This window comes from Felis catus, chromosome A2 (assembly GCF_018350175.1).
Source record: "Felis catus isolate Fca126 chromosome A2, F.catus_Fca126_mat1.0, whole genome shotgun sequence".
NCBI classification, from domain to species: domain Eukaryota; kingdom Metazoa; phylum Chordata; class Mammalia; order Carnivora; family Felidae; genus Felis; species Felis catus.
Genome location: NC_058369.1, coordinates 39,342,994 through 39,355,086, shown reverse-complemented (window position 1 = coordinate 39,355,086; position 12,093 = coordinate 39,342,994). Strand labels below are relative to the sequence as shown.

Genomic DNA, 12,093 nt, shown 5'->3' with positions numbered 1-12,093 from the left:
TCATAACCGAGTCTGCACCTCCAAGCACACTGACTGGCACAGAGCAGACATTAAACCAGTGGTAAGTGAGAAATGGAGGGGGCATCCCCATTTCCTGGCCCCCCAACTCTGGTCACGGTGGCCAGAAGTTCTTTTTCCATGGTGCTTTTATGCCCATCAGGAGCCCAGATGGAGACGGGTGCCCTGCTTCCGGCCAGAGGCTGGTTGGGCAGATCTCGGTGAAAGGGTTGGGTTGGATGGGGGTTTTCCAAAGATGTCCTCCAGGGACCTGGTGGGGTGGGGTGACCTGGGTGTGTCAAGAAACATTCCTCCTTCCTCTCCCATCTTCCCGTCTACCCGAAGGTCTGTTTCTTCTGAACCTAATCCCTGAGCGTCATCTGAAACAGCATTTGCCACAACTGTATTCCATGAATCCTAGTCCCAGCCCCACCTCACCTTCAACCAAAGCCCTTCCATGTTACTTCTTTGATATACTGAGCTTGTCTCTGTATCGGCTGGGACTTGGAGACAAGCAAATGAAACCAACCGCTTTAAGTAAAGAGAAAAGGAATCTATGGGAAGTGGATACAAATCAGAGACCTGTGTGCAAAGAAGTTTGGGCACCTGGGAGTTGAACCAAGTGAAGTAGGCATGTCTGTTGCAGGACTTCTCAGGATCTTTAGTACACCAGTGCACATCTCCAGTATATAATTTGCAGTTTTCCAAATGTATTTCTTCAATGCCATGATGCACTGATTGTAAGGTGTATCAGCATTTGAATAACAGCATTTTCAGGAATCAGAACAAAAAAGGAAAACTATCACCTGGGGCGTGCGAATTGATTTTCGGAAGCATCGTCATTTCAACCTTGTTTGTTTTAACGCAGTCTGTACAGAGTACTAAGATGGACCAGGCATGTTTTCAAGAGCTTTTACCTCAATTGACTCAGTCCTAGCTTTTGAGGTAGGTGTGGGGCTGGGAGGGGCTGAAGAATCCCAGAGGGAGTACTCCAGGGAGCGTGACTGACCTCAGGCCCCAGGGGTGCACTCTGAACACACCTCGCATGGCCTGGGGCAGAGGCCAGTGACTGAGCATGTCAGGGACACCGAGGTAGACCCCATCCTGGGAGACCTGGGACTCTTCTGTCAGCTGACTTGAACTCAAGAACTCCTCAAAAATTTGCCCAAACTTTCTTGGAACTGCATGGCAGTCTAAGGCTTTTGTTTCTCCTCTTTTGTGGCAGGAACAGGTGTTCCCCAAGGCCTCACACAGTCCCCAGCCTCCTCCAGCTTCACCCCTGCACTCTCGCACAGGTGTTTCTCCCAGGACACGTCCGACACATCTCGTCTCATGGCGGAGTCTGCCTCTTGCAGAATGTGAACTAACATGGTTGGATCTTTTATTTCATTGCCAATCTACAAATGGGAAAGCTGAGACCCGGAATGGTTGAGTAACTTGCCCAAGGTCACACAGCTAGGAAGGGCCAGAGCCGGTCATCAGACCCAGGCATGCCGCAGTACATACTCATAACCATTTCACTACACCACCTCTCATTTCATAGTAACGTGTGGGAAAGTAAGAAAATGTGCCGTCGGGTCTAGAAAAGGGGGCATGTGTTCTTGCAACTCATTTTTTTTTACGTTTATGTATTTTGGCAGAGACAGAGAGAGAGACGGAGAGTGCAAGTGGGGAAGGGGCAGAGAGGGGGAGAGAGAGAATCCCAAGCAGGCCCCGTGCTGTCAGCACAGAGCCCAATGCAGGGCTCGAACTCACGAATTGTGAGATCATGGTCTGAGCCAAAATCCAGAGCCCGACGCTTAAGCGACCGAACCATCCAGCCGCCCCGGGGCAACTCATTTTCTGCAGAGCGTCTTGTAGGACTGGGGGCCAGTCAGGGAGGCGCGCTGTGGGAATATGGCAGAGGGCCTTTGTGACACACGTCTGTCATGACTTGAAGGTGTCGTGGTGAAGGTGTGCCTGCACGGACCCGCTCGCAGCCGAGGAAATAAAGAGCAGGGATGAGCAATGAGCCGGCTGCCTGGGGTGGAGCCCTCCCAGACCATCGTGTTGTTGCTGTTTTCTGTGACTTCCAGTAGCAGAGACCATGCCATGCACCTGATCTCTACCTGGCCCTGTGGTCTCCTTGCCTCTTTGATTCTGGTGGGCCTGCTGCTGCGGGGGGTGGGGGGTTGGGGGGGGTGGGCAGGAAGGGTGCTGCCCCAGGAGGTTGGGGGCCTGAGTTTTCCACTCTCACTTGGCAAGTCAGAGGACCCCTCCTGCCTTGCTCTCCTTATTTGTAACAAAGGGTTGGGGTGAGATCAGGAGTTTGCAGCCAAGCTCTCCCGGGCTCCTGCGGCAGTTTTGAGAGAAGAAACCACCGACAGGTGTGGTGTGAGAGGGAGAAGCCCCTGTCCACTCTTCTACATCTCAGCAGGCCATATCCACTTTTATTCCTTTTAAATATTGGGATTCTGCGTGTCTGTAAGCATTAGTGGTTGCAAGCTACAGAGACTGACTCTCCTAGCAGACGAGAAAGGAATTAAAAAAATTTTTTTTAACCTTTATTTATTTTTGAGAGAGAGAGCGTGAGAGCAGGGGAGGAACAGAGAGAGAGGGAGACACAGAATCCGAAACAGGCTCCAGGCTCCGAGCTGTCAGCACAGAGCCTGACGCGGGGTTCGAACTCACAGACTGTGAGATCATGACCTGATCCCCAATCGGATGCTCAACCGACTGAGCCACCCAGATGCCCCCTGCCCCCGGTTTTTTATTTTTAAAGTCCACTGGCCTCTCTCCTCTGGGTGGAGACGAGAGGTGAGACTCTTGCTTTGGAAATGACTGCTCATGGTCCTGAGGTCCGCAACCCTGTGTTCTGATCCTGGATCCAATAGATTGCTATTGCTACAATTTTATTTCCAGTAAGTAGTCATTAATAATCAGTTCCACTTGCTGGTAGTTATCAGGTCCCACGCACGGTGCTAAGAGCTTAGGGTACCTTCTCTCATTTTTCCCTATTTATTTCCCTACTCACCTTACAGATCTTAACTGTCCTTCCTTGGGGACGCTTTCCTCGACTTGGGCGCCTCTGCTTCCCAACCCTTCAATTACATGGTCTAATTAGACCACAGACCCTCCCGTTGAGGCACTTACCTCAGTTGACATTTTCACTTTATTCGTGCCACTTTTTAATTCACGTGTGTCTCCTACAAGAGAACTCAGTGCCGTGTGCTCACTGCCACGTCCCACACCAAGCACAGTGCCTGACATTCAATAATATACTTACTGAATGAAAGAGGGACTGAATAGCCTATCAGAACCCTGCAGTGTGGGTTTACACTGAGGCCCAGAGAGGTTAAATGCTGGCTCCGGGTCACACAGCTAGTAATGGCAATGGTAGGATCAAGCACGGGTCCATCTGGTTCCAAGACCAGATCTTCACCATTGCCCCCTGATGCCTTCCAGTGTCCAAGTGCGGTCTTCTACTGCCCTGTCCTTCCTGTGAAAGGCAGAGAGGTCCTGCCCCTTTCTGTGGCCCTCTTGTTTAACTTCTGCCCCCTCACCTCAGGTCCTGGCATTCAATCTCGTGACCCCTCCAGCTGTGAATCTTGCCCTTTGCAAATGCCTTCCATACCGTTCAGCGGTCTCTTGGCTGCCGGCACTGGTCTCCATCTGCTGAGATGGCGTGGTGCCCGCTCACAAGATGGCACGCTATTTTTACCCGGCTTAGGTGCCAAGCCAGCCAGATGTTTTTTAGCAGTGCAGGGAAGCTGAGCATTGCTGGGGTGTGGAGGGAAGCTTCCAAATGTCAGCTCCTTGGGGGGGCTCGGGGACAAGCAGAGGAAAGGCTCTGCCTGGAAGTGGGCATCCCGAAGAGATTTCTAGGTGGTGGCACCTGTGTGGGGCTCAGGCAGCACACTGTGCACTGGCTGCTGGTTATGGGCACCTGCTGGGCTGTGATGGGTCTGCTCCAGGCAGGAAATGCCCTGGGTCATCCTTCCCCAGAGGGCTTGTGCTTCATCCCCCCTGCTGAGATCCAGGCAGTGATGCCTGGGGACCTATCCTTCTGGGGCTTCACTGAATGCTTGGAAAATTCTAGGTGTGGCTGGCTGCGTGAGGAACCCACCAGATCAGGCTGAGTCCAGGCAGTCGTTAGGATCAGCTTTCCCTCAGAACAGATGGAGCCAGAGGTATGGTGGTCTTAATCTCTACTCTCTCCTTCCTGTGACGGGTGACCTTCAGTTGAGGCACAGTCCCCCAGTAATAGCCAGTTAGAAACAGCAGGGTGTGTAGACTCACGCCGCTGTCGCTAGCTCCCTGTTCTGCAAACTTCTCCACTGCTCCCCTCTGTGACCTTGAGCAAATCACAACCTGAGCCTGTCATCTCATCTGTGAAACCTGCAAGGCTCCCCCCGTCTAATTACAGTTCCTAATTGTACAGAATCACAATTCGCTTGGCGCGAAGCAAGCTTTGCTGACCTTTTCCCATGACTGGCCATTCTTGGGCCTGCAGTGGGGGTGGTGAGCAAATTCTGTTCCTCCCTCACGCTGTGTGCAAGTCTCCGCCCGTTTGCTCCCCCTTGGGGAACATTGCGAAACGCTCAGACCACCTATAAGAGGTTGTCTTCGAGCCCAGGTTTCCGGACAAAAGGCCCATGAGGGGCTCGAGGTCGTGTGGAGACAGAGGGCATGTTTGCAGCTGTGGCCGCTGAGCCAAGAAGAGCGGTCCTCGTGCCTCGTGGCCTGATTGAACCCGCTCATCTGGCGTCCTGTGCCTGGTCTGAGAGATGTCTACACTGGCAGGGCTGCCAGGCCAGGGCTTCCGGAATTGGAATGTGCCCCTGAGCCACCTGCTGGTCTTGTTAAAATGTCCATTCTGCTTCAGTCTGTCTGGCATCGATGGGTTGGGCAGATGATGGGCCCCCAGAATGTCCACGTCCTAATCCCCGGAACCTCTGACTGTGGTGGGTGATAGGCTGGGGAGGATAAAGGCTGCTAGTCAGCTGACCTGGAGATGGGAGATGATCCTGGCCCATCCAGGTGGGCCCAGTGGAGGTCTGACGGATGCAATGTGAGACGGAACCAGCTGCTTCTGCTGGCCTTGAAAAGGGAACCGGGGAGCTTTGAGGCAAGGAATGCAGGTGCCTTCTAGAAGCTGGAGCAAGCAAGAAAACGGATCTTCCTCTAGAGCCTCCAGGGTGACATAGCCCTGCCAACATCTTGCTTCTAGCCCCAGGAGACCTGTTTCAGACTTCTGCCCTCAGCCACTGTGAGGTCATACTTCCGCGTTGTTTTGAGTTACTAAGTGTGTGGTCAGCTGTTACAGCAGCAATAGGAAACTGATACAGGTTGCATTTCTGACAAGCTCCCGGGTGATACTGAGGCTTGAGGCTGTCTGAGTATGGCACTTACACCTGAGTGACCTGGGTGACAGCTTGAAGGTGGGAGAGAGCTGTTTATTCAGGGGCTCCCATGGACGCTTCTCATTATCCTGTTTTATCTGTGTCTCCTTATTCCTCCCTAGGCAGAGATTATTTGAGGTCCCTGGGTTGTCTCATGATATGATCCAAGTCAGGGGCTTTCCTGGTTTGTGGGCTCCAGCCCCCCTGAGAGAGCTCAGATTACTGTAAGGGCCCCTCTACTCTTGTGGGTGCTCTCTGTTACTCAAATAAGTGAGGCGTCATGCAAATTGCATTTCTCAAACGTATGCAGGTGCCATGAATAGGATCCCAGTGGACCGTGGTGGCTTAGAAAAGAGGCTTTGCCCTTCAGCTGAGACCTAAGCGCTATCAGGACCCAGGTGTCCCTATGTGATTCGGTCTCTCCCTCCTCCTCTGATTGCACCACACGCTTTTGTCCCCATCACGTGTTGAGTAAGCTCCAGCCCCACTGGCCGCTTTCTGCCCTTGAACACGGGTCTTTCCTTCTTGGCATCTGTGGGCTTCCTCTTCTTTCTCCCCGTTTGGGTCGGTAAGTGCCTTCTCTGACCGCAGCGAGCAAGCACGGCTCACCTGGTACTCTCCCTTACTGCTTGGGTGCGTTTCATTTTAGTGTTTGTTCCAGTTTGTAGCTGCGTATTTATTTGAAGGGTTTGCGTGTTTATCACCTGTCTTTGCCTCTGGATTGAGTTCAGCAAGGGCGGGGCCCGGGGCATTTTGTGTCGGTCTGTGCCGGACGCACTGAGCACAGGTTACATGCTTAATCCGTATTAGACTAGGGAATGAAGGAATAAATGAGTGGGAGTACATCTGAGCCCTCGGGAGAACTCCAGACTGTGTCCACTTGCCTTAATGCTCCAAGTTTATCACTGTCTCCTAGAGCACTAGTCCCTGAATCCCTCTCGTAAAATAGAAGCCCCACGGCTGACCGGATTGGTCCGTGTTTACCTTCACGTATCTTTCTGCTTTTCATGTCTCCTCTCCATCTCCACGGTTTATCTCTGCCACAAGGAGAGAGAGCTTTGTCACCCTCCTCTCAGTGTGATTGGCTGTCTCCTAATGGGAAAAAAAAAAAAAAAAAAAAAAAACGATGCATGCTCAGTGCCTGGACCTGCTTTCTTCCATTGTCATCTCAAGTCAGGAGGGCTTTTGTATGGCCTGAAGCTGAATACTTGTATTGACTTTTGTTTTATCCCCAGAGCTTGTGTGCTTCATGTGAGCCCTGGCAGCTGCCGGAAACAGTTTCTGGTCTTGAAGCTCACCTCGGTGAGAGCAGCATGGGCTGAGAACACGGGAGCTGACTTCAGGTGTAACGGGAGGGCTGCAGGCTAGACCGCAAAGGAACAGCTCCCCGCTGACAGAATGGTGAGACCAGGACACGTGTCCCCAAGCTGCCACGGAGCGGATGTTTCTGGAGAAATCCAGGGGAGACCTGACCCTGTCGTGAGGGGCTGATTAAAACACAGTGGGGTCTAGAGGCGGGCAGCGGGCAAGACGTAACCACGGGGAGCTGGGATAATGGCTGACTGGAGTTTGCTCTCTAGATTTTATTATAGACGTTTCCCACCATGAGTGCGAATGATTAGAAAACTCGAATCCTTAGAGATGACAAAACTGAAATTGCGGGAGGTTAAGTAACTCATCCGAGGTTATACATCCAGACTGTGAATTCAAGCCCTTCTGACTCCAAATCTTTTGTACTCCTACTGCTTCCTCTTGTGAACCTGAAAAATTCCTATTGTGTTCCACAGCTATTTGTTTGTATACATCAGTTCCTCAAGAAGGTTGCTTAGTTCTGGCTTGGGGAATCCGGGACCACTTCCTGGAGGGTGTTTAGTGTTTGGATGTGTGTGCAAAGGGCGGGGTGGTACACAACTCAGCATGGTCTTCTCAGCGTCCATCCTCCCTGTTTCCGGCATAATGCCTGACTTTTTGGCAGGGGGTGGGGAGACCCATTTGTCACCAATTCTCAACCCTACTTGTCTGTCTGGGTAGAGTCTAAGCTAGCTCCAAGAGGGGAATATCAGGCCTCAGCCTAAGCCAATCAGTGCATCCTATCCTTTTGGCCACAGTTCAGGGATGGTCACATATTCTATGCAGGTCCAATCAGAGAAGAGCTAAGGATTTTAGAGGGGGCTATCAGTAAAGGTTTTGGTTCTATCTAGCTGTATTTGAATGTGAGAGGAGGTGTGCTTGGTGCTGTGGTAGCCATATTGTCTTGAAGGCTGAATTGGAAAATGCATGAAATTGCATTCTAACATCCTGGTTGGACTCTTGATCCAGCCATGCCTGAAGCTGCCATACCTTTAAACTTTTCCACTTATACGTACCAGTGAATTCCCTTTGTCTTTGCTTAAACCTATTTGAGTCTGTTTTTCTGTCACTTGCAATGGGGGAGAACCATAGCTGATGAAGGTGAAGGTAAATCCACCACCCCCACTTTACAAGTTGGGGACAGCAGTAGCAAGAGAGACATATCATTAGCCTGAAAGTGTGGGCATGAGGAAGTCTCAGTATCCTTGCAAGTTCCAGCAAGTGGCTGGAAAAATGAGTAGGATATAGTTTTCTTTGAACTCCCCTGTCCTGCCCCATAAGAGGATAAAGAATATGAAACTGCTTGCTCAGAGCATTTGTGTCCTGGAGTATTATTAATAGGTGTTTCATTGGGGGAAGGGGTTGTGTGGTCTAACAAACTTGAGAAACAGAGGAGCAAATAAAGAGATAACGAACGCACTACCAGATTGAAGCCTTTAAAATGCTAACATGTATTGTGAACTCTAAGGAGAGAGAAAGTGTGTGTGTGTGTGTGTGTGTGTGTATTTCCAGAACTTATTTTTCTTGGAGACTCTCATGGGACCAGTGTTGCAAAGAATACTCTTTTGAAAACATTGGCTTAGAGGACAGTTACTGTGCAGGCTTCAGAGAAGCCACGTTCCGGGATGAAAAACTTGGCAAAGGCAGGAGTGTTTGTCTAGATGTGGGCAGGACAGGGCTCTATGCAGGAAAGGGAGGTAGCTCTTGATTCATGGACCCCAGAAATACTGTCTGTCCTTAAATGGCCCTCTGGCCAGCCAGCAGCAGGACTGAAATTCCCGTGAGTATAAGCAAGATTTGGGCTTGGAGCAAATCTTGAAGAAATTCTGACTGAACTATAAACACAGAGCTGCTTGGTGACAGTATCCAGTCTGCTATTCATTCATTTATTTGTTTAACACCTATTTGCTGAGTACCTACTGTGTACCAGATACTGTTGTACGTACTAGGGATGCATCAATCAGACAAATTCCTGCTCCTGCGGATCTTAAATTCTAGCAGATGAATATAGACAGTCAAGTAGATATAGATATACATGTACATAGTATATTATGTGGTTAAGTGCTAAAATAAATAAAGCTGGCTCATGGGTACTCAGAATGCCAGGGAGGTGATGTTTGATAAGGCTGCTGGGATGGGCTTCATTGAGAAACACATTTGAATAGACACTCGAAGGAGGTGAGAGATGAACTTTGAGGAATGTTCCAGGCATTGAGAACGCCAACGAGAGGGACCCGTGTTGGGAGCATGCCTGGACTGTTGGAAGCACAACACGGCATTCACTGCAGCTGGACAGGCTGGGCAAGGGGGAGTGGAGGTAATGTTGAGGAGGGAACTGTAGGAAGACCAAGTCATGTAAAGCTTTGGATGACTTTGGCTTTCACCATGAGTGCAATAAACCGCCATTGTGGGGTGTGACCAGAGGTGGCGCATGATCTAGCTTACATTTGTAAAGGGGCACTTTGGTGGCTTTGTTGAAACTCACATGCATGCAGCACTCTCAACAATAGCCAAATTATGGAAAGAGTCTAAATGTCCATCAACTGATGAGTGGATAAAGAAATTGTGGTTTATATACACCATGGAGTACTACGTGGCAATGAGGAAGAATGAAATATGGCCTTTTGTAGCAACATGGATGGAACTGGAGAGTGTTATGCTAAGTGAAATAAGTCATACAGAGAAAGACAGATACCATATGTTTTCACTCTTCTGTGGATCCTGAGAAACTTAACAGAAGACCATGGGGAAGGGGAAGGGAAAAAAGGTAGAGAGAGAGGGAGCCAAACCATAAGAGACTCTTAAAAACTGAGAATAAACTGAGGGTTGATGGGGAGGGCGGGAGGGATGGGAAGGAGGGGAGTGTGGGTGATGGGCATTGAGGAGGGCACCTGTTGGGATGAGCACTGGGTGTTGTATGGAAACCAATTTGACAATAAATTTCATATTAAAAAAAAAAAAGAAACTCATGCATGGGCCCAGGGTGAAAGTTGGCAATGGGGAGGGGGCTGCACAGTTTGCCTGGGTCCCGTGGTGGCTCGAGCAGTGGCTTGGTCTGGGGCTGTAGGTGAGTGAAGGCAGGGAGCAGTAGCTGGTGCTGGATGCCTTCTGAGGGTGTAGCCAAAGGGGCGTCCTAATAGATGGGAGGTGGGGAGTGAGAAAGGGCAAGTTGAATCAAGGATAACTTTTGGTCCAAGCGACTGGAAGGATGAAGTTGTCCTCACCGGGGATGGCGAGTCTTGCATTATGTCTAGAAAAAAAACAGTGTTTAAAAATTGGGAGATTTCACGTGAAGAAAAAAAAATCCACATTTCTAGCCACTCTTGAGAAATGGAAAGATCTGGTAAAATCAAGCCCACCTTCTACTTTGCATCCTTTGGGTAGAGCTGGCTGGCAGTGCCTCTCTTAGCTGGGAAAGCACATTTGAGTTTCCTCAGCTGGATCACACACCTGGCTCCTTAGGGACTTGAGTGGGAGAACCTAGGGGTGGGTAATAAGTAGCGAAAGAATCAGGGCACCCGGGTGGCCCAGGCAGCTGAACATCCGAATTTGGCTCAGGTCATGATCTCGCGGTTTGTGAGTCCAAGCCCCACATTGGGCTCATTGCTGCTGTCAGATCGAGCCTGTTTCAGATCCTCTGTCCCCCTAGCTCTCTGCCCCATCCCTCCCTCAGCTCGTGCTCTCTCAAAAACAAAACAAAACACCCCCCAAAATAAAAAATAAAAGCAAAATACGCGCACAGAAGAATCTGCAATCCTTCCAAGTTCCCAGATGATGCTGATGCTGCTGGTCTGGGGACCACACTTTGAGAAGCAGTGAAGGAGCACATCCTCCCCTTAGCACCACTCCTCACATGACTGCAGATGAGGATCTCAGAGGACCTGGGAATGGACTGTGAGACTGAAACAGGTTGATAGGGTTGGGCACAGGAGGGGCTAATCAGCCAGGAGGTCCTTTGGGGACGCTTCAGGGTTTGTCAGAACTCCTGAAGGCACACTTGGCTTGCTTTCTTGCTCTTGGCAAATGCTGGCTCTTCTGGGTCGAGGTCACCAACCATCGTGGCGGGGAGGCTGAGGCCTGGAGGAGGACCAGGGAGGCCCTAGCAGGAGCCAGTGTCTCCAGAGGATGCAAGGGGCAGATGAATTCCCTGCAGCCCGCCCAAACTGTTGGCACTAGCTCTCTTTCGCTTAGGCTCCCGGCTCATTATGTAGCCCCGGAGCTCATGCTTCTGCAGCAAGAAGCAGAAATAAGATTCCCATCTGCTTCTCCAGCTTGGAGAGACCCCAGGGAGAGCCCCGTGGCGACCACAGCACCGGCCTCCAGGTTACCCCAAGCACATGAGGCTGGAGAAGGTTCTGGAGTGTCTTCAAGCGGTTCAAGGTAAAGTTTGGGAATCTAGCCTGTGCTGGAGGGGCAGCAATGTGAAAGCAGGATAAGTCACTTTGTCTTTTCTTCCTGACCAGGAAAATATTTCCCTGTACATCTGGTTTGCATTTTTCTTTAGGCTTCTGCCAGAAACAATTGGGAAAACAGAATGCAGCCCAGGATCGAAAGAATCTATCCATTCCTCTGGAATTCTCCATCTGTCCGGCTGGGCCCCATATTAACATTTGAGTAATTCCCTAATGTGAAGTCGCCAGGCTTTAAAAATAGTGCAGGCAGGCTTGAGTTTGCTAGTGGTTTCTCGCCTTCAAATGTTGGCCTCAAGCCCTCTGTCCCCCTTGAACATTCTCCACACCCCTGCCTATCATAATTCCCTTGCCTGTCCTAATTCAACCCATTCATTTATATGTACAGTGTTTGTCACCCCCCTTCTCTGTGCTGGACATTGGTGGGTCTTGGGGTCGGTGGTGAGCAAAATAGCTGTCACCATCATGAAACTCAGTCTGTGAAGAGGCAGGCCAATTAAAATCGGGTTATTAGTGATGGTTTCTATAAAGCAGTGCTTCTCTGCTATCTGTGAGCAAAGACCTATTATTTTTCATTTCCCATCAAACATGGTCCTACTGTGCATGATTTGTGTGTAGTTTGTATTGTGAGTTGGATGATACTTCACCCTGTCTAATGAGATGGGTCCACCCATCTCCTGCTTGGATGCCCTATAATAAAAGTTTCTAAACCCTCAAATGCTGTATGTTGATATGGATGCATAACAACCTGTTGGTGGCCCATCACTGGTCCATACTTGGAATGGTATTCTATCAAGGACCAGTGAGGGGTTAGGAGAGACAAAAACAGATGCCTTATTTAGGCTGGGTGATTACTGAAGGACCCTTGAAGAAGTGAAACTGGAAAGATGAGTAGAGACAATCAACCTGGGTTGGGGGACGGGGAGTGAAGGGACCAGTGTTTATGAGTAAGGAAG

The 12,093-nt window shown here is 50.1% G+C and overlaps 1 long non-coding RNA gene across 2 annotated transcripts; it reads left to right on the top strand.

Annotated features, from left to right (window-relative positions):
- The first annotated feature begins 1,812 nt into the window (after positions 1–1,812).
- On the top strand, positions 1,813–11,855 carry LOC109496648. Of its 2 annotated transcripts, none has more exons than XR_002152844.3 (5): positions 1,813–2,139; positions 4,076–5,417; positions 6,614–6,779; positions 11,000–11,108; positions 11,233–11,855. It is a non-coding gene; the product is annotated as an uncharacterized LOC109496648 (long non-coding RNA). The 2 variants fall into 2 exon arrangements; XR_002152866.3 differs by having other exon boundaries at positions 1,827–2,139; positions 4,076–4,166.
- The last annotated feature ends 238 nt before the right edge of the window (positions 11,856–12,093 follow it).